Genomic DNA, 14,069 nt, shown 5'->3' with positions numbered 1-14,069 from the left:
TGCTCCTTTTTTATTCCCCAAATAGAAAATGTTGAAACCACTTTGATTTTACTTTTATAATTCCTAACCTATATTTTTCTTTTGAGTTACATTAACATGGAGAACATTTATCTATCTGATGGACAAAAATTAGTGAAAGCACAGGTCATGGTTTTTTTTCTTTTTTTTGGCCTTTAGGCTTTTCCAGCTAATCAGTATTCCTTTTCTAAGGGAAATTCAGGGAGTTTCCTGAATTATACATCAGCTCTTCTCCTGGGCAGCATGCACTTTGACTCCATACTAACCAGAAAAAGAATGGAAAGCATTACTCATGAAAGCAGCTGTGGATCAAATGTTTCTAGCTTAGTTAGAACTCAGTTCAGCAAGTTATTTAAAAATCCTAAGTTTTCTTAATTACTGTACTCATAATTGCCACACAACTGAGCTACACTTGTAGTTCATAATTAATGTTCAAACCGGACTTGGAAAAAATAAAATTATTTGCTTCTTTTTACATCACAGCTCTGTTAATTTAATAATCAGATAGATTTTGTTACCAGATATAGCATGAAAAGCAAATACATTGTGTGAACCAGGAATTCATTAAGTACAAGCTTTCACCTCTACTGGTAAGGAAGTAAAATAGAACCTGTATTTAAACAAATATTAAGAGCTGGGAACAGGACGTCAGTGGCAATCCATGTTTAACTTGTTCTTTAATGTGTGTGCATTTTAGAACAGATAAGTCTCCAACTGATGCTAATATAACATATCTGCTAAGATAATAAAATCAAGCATAAACTTGTGTTTACCCTTTACTTGATATATTCTGATGCTTTTTCTTTTATGCATTTTGGTTGACTTGGAATTAAAAAAAAAAAGAAAAAAAAACAATCAAACATAAACAGTCACTGTAGTCACTTTTCCAAAGTTCTGAATCTCACAGATGTCTGAATTGTGGTAGAATAGGTTTGAAAATCATGACTTACATCTTATTCTGAAATTTGAAAACCTCTTTCCATTTCTAAAGAAATTAAGGTATCGGAAGAATTAACCAAAGGTAAGGGTGTAAAAGTGTGGAGGGATTGATGGAGGCGGTTTCCACGCACAGTTTCAGAAACAAAGGACAGTGTGGCTGTTGTCCCCATGGGCAGAGAGCACTCAGTAGGGAGAATCATTACAAGAATGCACTGATAGACATCATACAATAACAAGAATTATCAACTTGCATCACTTTTGCATGTCTTTACATTTGATTATTCAAGCATTAGAGAACTGCAGCTGCAACTTGCAACTCATCTTCACATCTTCTTGGTCTCTGAGGGCAGACAGCTGTGTTTGTGTCATGTCTCTCTCTGTCAGCTGACTGTGAATATATTAAGACCTCACTGCATGGAGAGACTGGCAGCCAGTTAATGTTTATCTTAATGCAGAATAAAGATGTCAGCACTCTTATTTTGTTCACAAAGATTAAATTTTTTGCCCTCATTTTTCACCTAAATAAATGCTACAAATTCTGTCCTGAAAGCTCTTTGCTTCTGTGCATGACTAAATGTAATCAAATCTTCATATTATTATCAGTCACACTGGTAGAGAAAGAACAGTTTTTGCTCATGATAAAATCCCCCACTATTTGAAAATTCTGTGTAATTAAGTTAACATGCACTTTCAATACTATGATGCTCCTAAGGAAGATCAAACATAATAAACTATGAAGAATCGCTTGGAAAATGAAAACTAAACATTAAATGGCCTTTATTTGGCAGTTTCAGTTTGACAAATGCACTGCCTAGTTTTTAAACCCAGCTCAGTAAAGCACTGAATTGCTGCACTGTGCCATGCAGCTATATCTTTATTATCTCAAGCTTGGATTTTCTTCCCTTGGGTCAGGTGGCAGTTGTCTCATACACAAATGTACAGGACAAATATAAATGATTATTTCAGAGAGCTTCAGTAGGATCCAGACTTAACTTTAGTCCTTACACTTGTTGAGTAGGGCTACTCCCTTGTGTTTTTCTTCAAAGTAATACTTAAATTAGTAGTAGATACTCACTATGAGCTCTTATCCAGCTTTTTTTTTTTTTCATTTTAGACTATCTTTTCTTTCAGGTAAATGTTCCACTCCATTAATTACTGACTTGAAATCTCTAGTTTCTCATTGTTCAGTTTCAGAACAAGCAGAGGGGCTAATCACAAAACATGTACATATGTTACCTATCTACAATCCAATATAAGCAAGATATTTTCCAGATGTGTTTTCTAAGGTGCAATGTGCTGATACTTTCTAAGAAATCAAAATATACATTGCTAAATTCATCTAAGATCTTATCCAAATAAGTTAGATGACTTAAATGCTGTAACAACTCCAGTGTTTCCACCTGTTAATATTTACTATGCGTATAAGTGTATATACATAAGGTATGCATATACATACTATATGTATATACCTATAAATCCTGTTCTTTTGACTAGTTATTTAGTGAGTCCAGAGAACTGGGCTGCTGTCAGGCTGATAACTGTAAACAGAACTGAAAACTTTGACTAATCAAAGTACTTGATGTGGCCCAAAGCATGGGAAAAAATGGCAGGGGCAGGTTTTGTTCCACTGATATAATTCTGGTATGACGTTGGTAATTCCATTGGAGTTAACCTTACAGCAGTTCCAAGACCGGTGGCTGCTGAGCTCTATATTGAGTACTTCCCTTAATTTCCCAACCAAGTATCAGCAGAAAACTTCCTTGTTGAGAATACAAGAACTCGAAATTGCCCATGGGGAATCTGGCAAGCTGAGCTACTCCTCTGTTTACATGTTTTCAATGAAATAAACTAATACACCCATGCATGCTGGCTCATGAATGATAAAACTCTCATGTACTTTTAAGGTAATATTTTCCAACCCTCAAAAGCAGTGAAATATTCATATCTGAGAAGTACCAGAATGTAAAAACAATAAAGAAAATAAATAAATAAATAAAGTGGAACTTCAGCTATTCTTTTATTGTATTTATCTATGTTCCACACATTTCCAGAAAGAATTTCATTTAGTTGTGTTTCACTGATCTCACCTGAAAAGTCAGAGCTTACAATGTTTACATATGCTCTCATCAATTACTACAACTTCTCATGATGTGGTGGAGTGGTGCCTATATAAATGTGAGGAAATGTCATGTATTCCTTGTCCTCATTGATAAGCCTATGTTTCTGGTTACTCTAGGGTTTGGCAGCCTGTGGATTTTTCAGTAAGAAGCAGACATCACAATGTGAGATGTTTCATACAGTGAGAAAAGTATGGGAAAACCTTCTTAGTGCTGTCCCTTCTTCTCCTGCAAGAACTGCAAATACAGGTGCAAGGAAGTTTAATTCTTAGAGCACCCTCATTGACTTCTGCTAAGCTTGATTAAAAAAAAGTGGGCTTCCCACACACCTTTATTTTGAGAACTAAGTTTCAAACATCATATTGAATTCCTACTAACTGCTGCTACATCAGATTTATGATCTTGCTTTCTTCCAGTAAAGGGCTACAAAACAAGACGACACATCTGCCAGGTATCAGTTCAAACTCTCATTCTTCCCCAAGGTGAGAAAGATGTAGCAGTGGGGCTCTTGTTTAAAGAGCTGATGTTTAATAAACACCATTAACTGCACTAGGAAGCTGAGGTCACTGCTGCCACACGATGCGTGACAAGCAGGGAGCATTAGAGCAGTCCTCCCTTGCTCTCAGGTAAGCTCATTGAGGTATAATGTCAGCTTTTAGAAAAGGCTGCCAATCTGGCAGAAGAGCATTGCTGAGGATTACAGCCTTTTTCCAGAGCTTTCTGAACAGTGAATTCAGACAAGAGAGTCAGCTGAAAGGCTGGTGCTGAATTTGAAAATGTATGGGAAGGCAGCATAGGTAACAAAGGCTATGTGATATACTTTTAATGGACTGATGAGAAGGTGCTCTGCAGCATTTTTCATTTGCTATCATTTCCCATATAATGAAAAGTTCGTGTTCCGTTTATTATCCTCTATTTCAGTCAAGCAATGAAAAAACTGTGCTGTTTGTTGAAAATATATTTAGCAGCCTTATATCCAATGGGAGACAACAGAAATAATTGTTTGTAGACACGCACTGCTATCTGAGAATACCATTTATTACAGCCTATACTGACAGAGGCAGGTTTTCTGCAGAGGGCTGCAAGCTACAAAGTGCTACACTCAGCAGAAGTACATTAATAACTGTGAAAACATTTCTGCTGGTTTTGTCAGTGCTAATTGTCTCTTCCTCTATTTTGTTCTGTTTGCAGTGATGACAAACACAGGTGAGAGAGAGAAAATGGTGTTTTCCAGCAGTTTTTTATAATGGCTAAACCTGAATGACCTTTTTCCTCACAACTGAGAGCAGTGGGGTGGCTGCTGTTGAGAGATGGAGGCTTTCTACTGTTTTCTACAGTGGCATGTGGCAACTCCATGATACACTAAGAAACTCAGCCAAGGCAACCTGCATCATGGGTGTTCTGCTTTTGGCTGGAATAGAGCTAGTTGCCTCCTTAGCAGCTGGTATAGTGCTGTGTTTTGGAGTTAGTATGAGAACAATGTTGAAAACAAACCGGTGTTTTGGATGTTGCTAAGGAGTGCTTACCCTTGGTCAAGGACTTCTCAATTTCTCACACTCTGCCAGTGAGGAGGGGCACAAGAAGCTGGAGGGAACATGGCTGGGACAGCTGCCCTGAAGTGGCCAAGAGGATGTTTCACACCATAGAACATCATATTCAGCAAATAAACTGAAGTGAGTTATATGGATGGGTACAGTCGCTGTTTGAGGACAGAGTGGGCAGTGGAGAATGAGGAATTGTATTCTGCATCACTTGTTTGGTTGGGTTTTTCCCAAGTTTTCTTATTAGTTATTAATGTAACGTAACATCAGTATTAAATTTTATAATTAGCACTATTATATTTTGTTTCATTTATTAAACTACTGTTATCTCAACCTGTGAGTTTGCAGGGCTTTTTCCCTTCCCTGACTCTCCTACCCATTCCATGGCAGAGTAGAGGCAGGGGGAAGTGAGTGAGCAGATTTGTAGTACTTGGTTAGCAGCTGGGGATAAACCTTGACAATGGATCCTTACTTGGAAAGAACTTTGTCTTGGATCAAACACGATAACAATTGTGACCATTCTCCTGACAATCTGGGTTAAGGACACTAAACTTACATGATCATTCTTCTACAATTGGTTTCCTAACAACAAGTCCAATAGGGGAGGGGAGCCACTGGACTGCTGGAGGCACACCTAATGTTATAAACCTGTCCCTGCATGAAAGCTTTTTCCAGAGTCACAGATAAAAGCAGCAAAATGCTTCAGACACTGTCTATACTGCTACACTGAGTTGTAGCAATAAGGCTATAATTCTCAATATTTTTTTTAACTAGATGTGAACATAATATTGTGTGTTGTTCAAGATTTAGCACTTTAATAGTGCTTACTTGCTAAATTAAATCCTAAAGGATCAGCAGAAAGTAGTTAAATGACCATGGTTAAAATTCTCATCAGCAAGCACCAAAGTCAACAGATCTCCCAACGACATAAGCATGATTCACCACATCAGGATATCCTTGAGCATTTGAGGTTTTGAAATATTTACAACAATGTTCTTTAGTGGACTCAAATATAAGAATACACAAATGGAAGTTGTCTCTGGGTTTTTGATTGCTTATTTTTACTGAAGATGCAACATCTGTCCTTTTCATGTTGCCTTTTCAAGTATTTGGCCCATTTTGAAGCATCTGGATTTAGAGAAGTCGTGCTATTGGTTCTGCCAAAGGAAATGTCATTCATGGCTACTAGCAAGGAGGGAAGGATAAGAAACTCTCACCATTACCAAAGCATGTACTGCTAAGTATCAGCATCTAAAATATCCATATTATCAAAGATAATAGATTTAAAAATAAATATAAAGGTTTCCCCAGCTGTCTTCTGCAGACCTGGGAGACATGGAAGATCATCAAGGTAACTCTCTCTGGATCTGACAGCAGTGATGATCACAGAAAGACCAGTAATGTACTTTGAGACTTGTGGCTAAAGATTGTGGAAATCTCACTCATTCAGGGAACTTTTGTCTGATCCCCCACACAAATGGTACTGTTCTCACTGTGGCAATACAAGAACAGAGCAACAGCATAAGAATTTGTGGAAATTACGAAGAGCTCTATCAACAAGGCAGTCATGAAGCGTCTGTGACTTGTGACTTTACATACAACACCATGCTTGGTTGATAATCTTACTTTAGGATCATCTAAGGAAAAAACCCCGGAGCAACTTTAAGAAGATTTGAGCTGTATGAAATTCACCTGAGAGCAGATGAGATAAACTGAACTACCAGTGCCCTAGAGTCAAAATCCAAACATTAGACTTGTACGCTTTTTTTAGATTCCTTAATTTTTAACAAGCTTCTACTTCAGATTTTGGAAAAAAGCTGATTTTTTTTCCCTACCTCTGTGACACTGAAGTTGTGTGAATACCCATCCATAAGTAGGAAGAAGAATCCAAAAACAGTAAGCTCCTGAGATGTGATTCTATCCTTTCTAATGTGACAAACTAGGACTTTTGGTGGTCCTATCTGCAATATTTTCATGAGTGACATCCCTACCTAGATGGGCCTGAAGCATTAAAACCTGCTACTCAGTAGCATTGTCTCTAATGCAAAAAAATATGCATACACAGAACAATTCCTCAGTGGAATAAAAACCACAAAACCAAAATACAACCCCACCTCAACTCCCCAAACCAAACCCAGCTGTAATTACAGCTGTAGCAGCTTGTTTGTGGTTGGTATGGAGTGAAATACACTGCTAAAGAGCATCTCTCTCCAATGAATAGTTAACTATTCCTTTTGGAACCTTCCATGCTATTGAACATTATACTGAACATTGATTGTTCATTACCCATGAAAATCTATTATGACTATGCTATTCTGGTATATTCAGACAGACTCAAGTCTTGAGAATGACTCTCAAAGTTCCAACAGCAATATAGGTTTATCTAGGCATGAAAAGGATGCCTGATTAAGAAACCATCTGGTAAGCTCAAACTATTTTAACCCATTAATTGAAAATTAAATGCCTTTAGGGCAGGCTGTCTTGAAAGAGCGTAGCCAAGCACTTCAGCTGTGTGAAAACGCAGCTTACCCAGCTACCACACAAACCAGAACTGTTAGCCAGAAGTTGTGTCCAGCAACTCAGAACTACTGCAAAAACCCAGCAAATGATAAACCACAGAATCAGTTCTCAAGATACAGTGACTCATATAATTTTTCAGCATTTCTCTGGAAAATTATCCAAACACCATACTCTGTTTATTCTAAACAATTCATAGGCTCCTTTTAGCAGAACAAAAGCCTCACCTTCCCTGTAGCATAGTCTTACTTGAAAACGACTTACAAATTTAGTGTCATTGCAAACATCAGCTGTAACATTCCCCATCCTACAGCACTGGTATGTGACTCAGGATTGTTGACGCAGCTTTCCTGTCCCCCCATCCAGGAGCCGCTCGAGCGGTACCACACTCCCACCACCTGAGCTGGGACCCAGGCCCCCTCACGGCAGGAGCTCCCTGCACACCGCACACGCTGAACGCAGTCAGACAGGGTGGCCTTGCTGGCATTTCCCACAGCAGAGTCCCAGATGTCTGGATCCTTACAAGAATTTAATCGCGGCACAGCAACACAACTACCAGCTGGAGCTGGTGCCCGCCAAAAGATTTCCCGAGCTTTTACCTTGACAGTCTGTGCACCCAGACAGTCTGGGGTCTTCCAGCAGAGTCGTCAACACGTGCTGTGACCTCTGAGTGTCCCCACCTGGGCCACGCGTCCCCGGGCCCTTTGTTGTGCAAGGCTCGGCAATTCACGGCCCCTTGCCCAGGGCTCTCTCCACACAGAGCTCAGCCCTCCCTGCAGCTGTTCACCGAGCTCCCTGCCCTGAACGTGCTCCTCAGCTGAGGGCTATATTCGGCAATTGCAGGCCCTTCACCTCCCGGCCTCAGGATTTAACCAAAAGCAGCTGTACCTCAAACCAGCTGCACCTCAGCCTTCAACACTGCGGGCCAAGCGGAGCCTGACTACGTGAAGGATTTAAAGCGACCTTCTCAATAAAAGTGAGTTTTCCTGAAAAACAGACTAGAAAAATTACCATTCTGAATGATAAGATTCAGAATGGTTCTGATTTAGAAACAAAAGGGAAAGAATGGGAGAAGACTGTAGACACAAACCTACAACATCCTCACAGCACAGTGTTTTAACTTGGGGTGCATCTTCCCCTCAGCAAACCCCCATGGCCTGAGCCACCCTGTGCACAGCCCCCTGTGGGCTCTCAGGACTCTGACCTCATTAATCCTACAGGCTCCCTCACTTTCCATGGAGCTCAGCTAAAACCCTCTTCCCACCTACTTCCAAAACCTTCCCTTCCCTGTGGATGCCCAGTGGCTTGCATGGAAGCGTCCCTACGCAAGAGACAGCTGGTGAAAATAAGGAGGCAGTTTCCTCCTTTGCTACTCAGCTGCTCCTTTTTGAGGCAAAATACTGTGAAATACACATTAAATTGCAGGCAATTCGACAAGACTGCATACTGAGTCTTGTACTTAGAAAAAATTGAGTAGGGAGGTGGGCTGATGTGATTTGCCAGGTGGTGTATCCCCCAGACACCTCTTTTGGGGTCAGTGATCTCCTGTCATCCACAATGCCTGTGCTCAGTCTGTCAGAGCCCCCTGAACCCATCATTCTCAGGGGGCTCTTACTGAAAGTGGTTCAAAGAATGAGTGGTGGGACTGGGTATACCCAGGGCATGTCTGCAGCAAGGTGGGAATGGCAGGTATTGAGCAATGCCAAGGGTTTTTTTAATACTAAAATATAGATGTCTATCAGTGGTGATAGCCTGTGTAGACATAATGGAGTTTGTCTCAAACCTGGGTCTGTTTTCTGTCTCAGTACTAATAAAACACAAAGGGTGTTTATGTACATGTAGTGTATTAAACTGTACTCATTGATTTGGTCTATTTTGATTATTGAAATTTTGATCTTCATGTTCTTCAATTTTTTGGATGTAGTTTATTCAAAATTATGTGTGCTCTGCTTAAAAATCCAGTCACCACTGAGGTATCAAAACCATAATCTTTTTGATGCAATTTAAATATAGCATGCTAAGAGGATCAGTTCATAAGTTCTAGGCCATAAACAGGAAATTAAATAAAAGGGTTTTTTTAAGTTAAAAAAAAAAGAGGGGAAAACTTACTTGTTTGTTTTTTTAATTTTTCTTGACCATAAGTATTATTGTTTCAAATCTAAGAGAGTCAACAGGGACTTATGGTATCTCTGAAAAACAGGATTCTGAGTAGGTCAATAATCTCCAGAACAATAATTTTTATATCAAGAAATCCAGTAAAATTTAAAATGTTTACTCTTAACTGATTTTCCAGGACTTTAACTACGCAATCAACAGATAGAATATGTTTACATATTGGTAGCAGTCAGTGAGTCACTATTTAGTATTTACATTCAGTCATGATGTTGATACCAGATTGTGATACCTCTGCAAGTTCCATATGGGCTTTTTTTTTGCACTTTTGGTCTAACAGACAAGTTTATCTCATCTTGTACCTATGTATCTAGAGAACATTTCTATAGATTTTGTTTGAAGGACAAAATTGTATTGTCTGAAGCAAAGCATATATGAGGAAAATGGTTGCATGACATCTTTTGGCAATATTTCTTTGTGGCAAATGCTGAAATTATTGGAGAGTTTTTCAGAGCAAAGTGTTGCCTATCTGAAATAAGAACTTGTGGCGAGTTGACCTTGTCTGGATGTCAGGTGCTCTATCACTCCTCTCCTTAACTGGACAGGGTAGAGAAAATATAGCTAAAGGCTCATGGGTTGAGATAAGGATGGGGAGAGATCAATCACCAGTTGCTGTCACAGACAAAACAGACTTGAGTTGGATCTGTACTGAAGATTTACCCACTGGTAAATCAGTGCTGGCTACTCCTGATTGAACTTCCTTGTTCTTCATGTCCCTTAAAATGTATTCCAGGATTTGGTGCTCCATCACTTTCCCAGGTATTGAGGCTGATAGCCTCTAGTTTCCTGTGACCTTCCCTTAAAGGAAATACCAGGATCTCAGCTTGTCTATCAATTGTTCCAAATAATTTGAACCAATTACTTGCAAAAAAATCTTGCTAACTGTCAGTTTGATACTGGAAAATCCTAAAAATCTCTTTCTTTGGCTGTTAACAGACTATTTTGATTTGTTAAGTATTGCTTAAAATACCAGGATTTACAAAATTCAAAAAATGTCTGGAATTATTTGGAGTTACTCGGAATTGTTTGCATGCCTCCTGTCAATTATCTCTGCATTCTCCAGTAAGTATAACAAAAGCAGTTCCTTAAATAGAATCATTGCTCTTAGTTAGTAACCATTAGTTATTCAAAGAGCCAAAGCTAATTGCTTTGTATTCTAGTGATCTTTCCTTCCTGCTGTCTGCTGACATGACTTCTGGCATGATCCCAGCAATCCTCCCCCAGATGTCTCCACTCCTCATTGCTTTCCTGTGCCAGGGCCTCCCTTAGTTCTGGACCATGCTCTCTGCTACTGCCTGCTGTGTAAGCTCCAGGCAGAAAGACTGGAATCACAGGGGGGCAATGAGGAGAAATGTTGGTGTCTCGAGCCCAAGGCAGAGAATCTTTCACGGCACTCTGAAATGGTAAACAGCATTCTATAGAAGGTTCAGACCTAAAGGTCTCCTACAGACCCTAGGTGGATTCCATGACTGAAATCATGGGATGCAGAGGTTGTTTCTCTTTTAAGGTGAGCTATTCTCACAAGGCCTAAAGTGCAATCACTAATTTGCAAGATCTTGTTTCTCTGCCTTTCCCTGAGTTGCAGAGCAAGGTGACTTCTGCTTTCGGGTAGGGAGCTGTCGTTCAATCTCTACTATTCCCCACTTCCATTATTAACGCCTACTTCCACTGGTACTGATCCTTTATTCTGGTACTGATCCTTATTATTTACTTCCTAAACAGGGTGTGGTAAACACTGTTCTGCCAGGACGGAAGAAAATGATTTGTGCCAATCCAAAGATGAGGATACTGTGAGAGATAGAGATAGCATTGGAACTGGATCTGCCTTTACTGATTGTTTGGCTGACAAGGGTTTATAGCAGAACCTGTGTCTCCTAGGTTACCCTTAAAAACTATTCACCAGCACAAACTGACGCATCCTTTGTGTGGGCTACAGAAAATTAGGTATGAGTTTATGGTTGTTTTATTCACCTGCAGAATCTGTCAGGCTGAGTGACTGGCTGCTTTATCAATGCCAGAGACAGACTTGATCAAGAAGACATCTTCTCTGAGTGCTCTGCTCCTATCACCTTTGTGCAGGCTGAGTAGGTACCACAGAACTGCAGCCATTTCTCCTGAGAGCACCGTGGTGCTCCTGGAAGGTAATTGCTACATCTTCCTCTGCGGTAACAACTTTGAGGAAGTGCTGGCCATGTTGAGCTTTGGCCCCTTTGAAGATAAGGAGGATAAGGCTGCCATTCTGAACAACAACATTTAGGAGTGTTTATTGTGTTTCTTTGGGGCCGGTTTATAACAAAAGGTTGGCATCACTAGAGCAGCACACAATTTATAAACTCCTACAGTATATGAAGGCAAGGGTGGAAAGAAACTGATTTGGTGTGCATTGCCCCCTCTGAAAAGCATCTCCTCTGAGGAGGATGTAATGCTATGCACTTGCTTCCCCTCTGTGAAAGGAATCTCCTAAAACTGCAGGTATAGAAGTCTGAAATGACGAACAAGGAGATAATTTAGAAAGAAAATCTTTGCATAAAGCGTAGAAAGTGCATGAAACATAAAAGGGCAAGATGTATTTTTAATCTTCTGGTCTATTTGCTACTAGATAAATAGGTAATTAAAATGGTACTAGTGACTTTTCAGATTCTCTTTAGGTTGTGTGTTTGGGGGAGTCTCCATTTCTGCTTGAGAGGCTTGGACAGGACTCTCCCTTCCCAAGCAGCGTGTGAGAGGGATGTTTCATGTATCCATGTATCCATGTCGTGATATTTCATATGAAAATACTACCTTCAGAAATTCAAAGTGGAAATGTGTGGATGATCTCCCTAATACCTAATCACAGAAATCTATTTGAGCAGAAGTAAAAAGATTGGCTAAATTGTATAATAGCATGTAACAGATAAGTGGTGTAACAGCAAAATTACTCTTGTCTGTCCATGGGCAAAAGCCCCTGGGCTTCCCTCAGTGTGTGACCGGAAATCCGCTATATCATACAGAGAATCCGTGTGCCTTGGCAGTTCTGCAGTTTAAACTTGATTGCCCACCCAGAACTCCCTATTGTAATCCTCAGGGAGACTTGGCTGCTTCTGCATGCACTCCACTGTCCCTTAATTGATTAATATTGCTTCATTTATAAAGTTCCACTGGCAAGAGGTGACATTTGTATGGTTGCATTTGGATGGTGTTTGATATATTGCTGAGTACAGAATGGCTGTCAGATTTGACAGCACAGTAACAGCACTGCCCATATTTTATATGCAATTGTGCAAAGTGATTTGGGCATTTCTGAGTTTGAAAGCTGAAAAATTCTTCTTTGATCTGAACAGAAATTAATTATTTAGAAAACACCTTCACAGGTTTTCCCTTTTGGCTTTACACAGAACAGGAAAAAATTGGACCTGACATAGATAGGCAAAATCTACTGCTCTATAGGAATCCTTCCTTGGATTTACACAGGTCCCACATTTATCTATTTGCAAAAATACATCTATTCATATTGATATTTATATTTGTTGATGTAAGAACTGCACGAATGTGACTGGTACAGTCCTGATAAGTAGTAAGCAAGAGGTTTTGTGTGTGCTATTGGCAGGAGCAGGTGTGTCTAGTGATAGGTGCTTGGATTTTTCTGAATGCCTGCTTATACATGAGCAAGAAAATTATTTGTAGAATTCTCAGCATGAAATAATTTAGTTTGCCTCATTTAATGTAAAAGTGTCCATTGTTAATCATGTGGAAAAGGAAATAAATAGCTGCGAGGGAGAGCAAATAAATGCTTTTTGCTTTAATTATTTTTAAGAAAAGCTAATACACAATTTCAGTGAAAGGCTCCATTGTTCTTCTTTTTTTAACATCTTTTTTGTATTTAGTGTGATCTTTATGATTTTACTGAAAGCCTTCTTAATATCCTTTATGTGGTGTTTTTAAAAGAAAGCTTAAAAGCAATGAATTAAGACCTAAGCAAATTCAAGTTTTGCAGTCACTGTCTCTTTCCTATTTGACTTCTGGACTTCTAGACACAGCTGCCAAAGGAGGATGCAGCTTCTGAAGTCTGAGGCAGCTTGCAGTGCTTGGGCCTGGGGCACTTGGTCTTCTGGCCTGCCCAAGCTGTGAAATCGTTGGTGAGCTGTGCCTCCAAGTGGAACAGCTGTGGGAGGAGGTCTACAAGCTGTGAAGAATCTGAAAGGATGAGGAAGCCATCAAATGGCAATTCTCTGAGACCCCAGCCACAATACTGCCAGGGCAAGGGTGACCTGAGGAGTATCCAGCATGGCTGAAGGGCAGTGGGGCAGTGATGAAGTCTTTGGGGATGGAGGTGGTGCTCAGCTTGGTTCTGTTGCTGAAGGGAGGGTCTGAGGATGACTCAGATCCCTCAAGTTGCTGCCTTTTCTGAGGAATCAGCATTCCTGGGTGCTGCTCTGGAATGCAGTGTGGGGAACAAGCACAAGTTAAAAGTCTTAGAGTAGTTACAGAGCTGTCACCTCACTGGGGTCATGAAGGCATGGTGGGATAGGTCGCATGATTGGAGTGCACCAGAGGAGGGACCCACCAAGACAAAATCCAGCTGTTGATGCACATAATTTTCTCTTACAAATCCAATACCTTCTCAAACTGAATATAATCCAGTGTGGTCTCCCACTGCTATAGAAGGAGAACTAAGGTTACAGCAAAGATGACACAATGGTGGTCATAAACAAGGAAGTAGCAAGTATGAGAAACAAAGGATCCAAATTTGCCAAAGGTGTTGGTAAGACAATGACCTTACTTCAAA

This window comes from Motacilla alba, chromosome 5 (genome assembly GCF_015832195.1).
Source record: "Motacilla alba alba isolate MOTALB_02 chromosome 5, Motacilla_alba_V1.0_pri, whole genome shotgun sequence".
Lineage (NCBI taxonomy): Eukaryota > Metazoa > Chordata > Aves > Passeriformes > Motacillidae > Motacilla > Motacilla alba.
This window is presented reverse-complemented; position numbering follows the sequence as displayed.